This window comes from Aplysia californica, unplaced genomic scaffold (genome assembly GCF_000002075.1).
Source record: "Aplysia californica isolate F4 #8 unplaced genomic scaffold, AplCal3.0 scaffold00023, whole genome shotgun sequence".
Classification (NCBI taxonomy): domain Eukaryota; kingdom Metazoa; phylum Mollusca; class Gastropoda; order Aplysiida; family Aplysiidae; genus Aplysia; species Aplysia californica.
Window position 1 is genome coordinate 2008934 of NW_004797293.1, and position 1186 is coordinate 2010119.

At 40.6% G+C, this 1186-nt stretch overlaps 1 protein-coding gene across 1 annotated transcript in view; it reads right to left on the reverse strand.

Annotated features, from left to right (window-relative positions):
- Positions 1–1186, reverse strand: part of LOC101848261 — a gene marked incomplete at its 5' end in the record, with an annotated part of 19622 nt that overhangs the window by 4373 nt on the left and 14063 nt on the right.

Genomic DNA, 1186 nt, shown 5'->3' on the forward strand with positions numbered 1-1186 from the left:
ATAATAATAATAATAATTGCATTTACAAAACGTATATCCATGCCCTCCACCATGCTCTATGTGCTTTACAACTATTATTTCTGTAAGGTTATTTGAGAGGCAGAACCTCCTAATTTAAGCCCATCTCCGATAAGATTAAACCAAATTGCAACATTATTTGGGGGTTTTTTTATATGTACCGGGGTACTCTTCTCAAGGACAGAACGTTGGACCGATCTCAGCCTCGATTCCTAGGACCCACTACCTCACGATTTCGTGCCGGTAGTTTTAACCACTAGACTACCGACGCCACCAGGCAATACCGGAAGCGTAATAGAAAACAAAATAACAGACAATAATACGTGTTGTTATTCTGAGTGAAAGAGATTTTGAGCAAACAAACAAACAAACAAACCAACAGGCAGATAGACAAACCTAGCAACCAAACTGTAGACAGCAACAAGAACGGAGACACCCGCAGAAAGAGGTCAGGTCATGCGTACAGACAGGGCACTTGTAAGGTGAGAAGTGACAAATTGAGACGACCGTGTACACCCAATGAAACAGACACGCAGGTAGATAGACAAAAAGAAAGACAAACTGACAAAGAAATGCCATCACAGGATAGAGTTCAGGAGAGGCAGGGTTATACAAATAAATAGATAGATAGATAGATAGATAGATAGATAGATAGATAGATAGATAGATAGATAGATAGATAGATAGATAGATAGATTCCTGTCTGGTAAAAGGCGGGATTCTATCAGCAAAAACAATTACTGTGTCAAGTTAGTAGGGAATGTGACGCCATCAACATAACGGGGGGGGGGTCTGTTTTTAAATTTGACTGTATCAACAGAGACAGTTTAGTTTTAGTAAGTGTTTTACAGCACTTACAACACAAGAAGGTCATTTAAGTGCCGAAGATTAGTGTTAAAAAGAAAGTACCAAACTCAAAAAAGGAGAGATAAGGACGATAGATGTTTGATAGGAAAGAAGAAGCAAACTACACAAGAGCACCAACCAACCACCCACTATCAACAGAGAGTTACTATGTCTCGTAAGGGGTGTGACTTTTTCAACAGAGACTGTGTTGGGTGGGTCGATAGAGGGGATAATATGCAAGGAGAGAGAGAGAGAGAGAGAGAGAGAGAGAGAGACAGACAGACAGACAGACAGACAGACAGACAGACAGACAGACAGACAG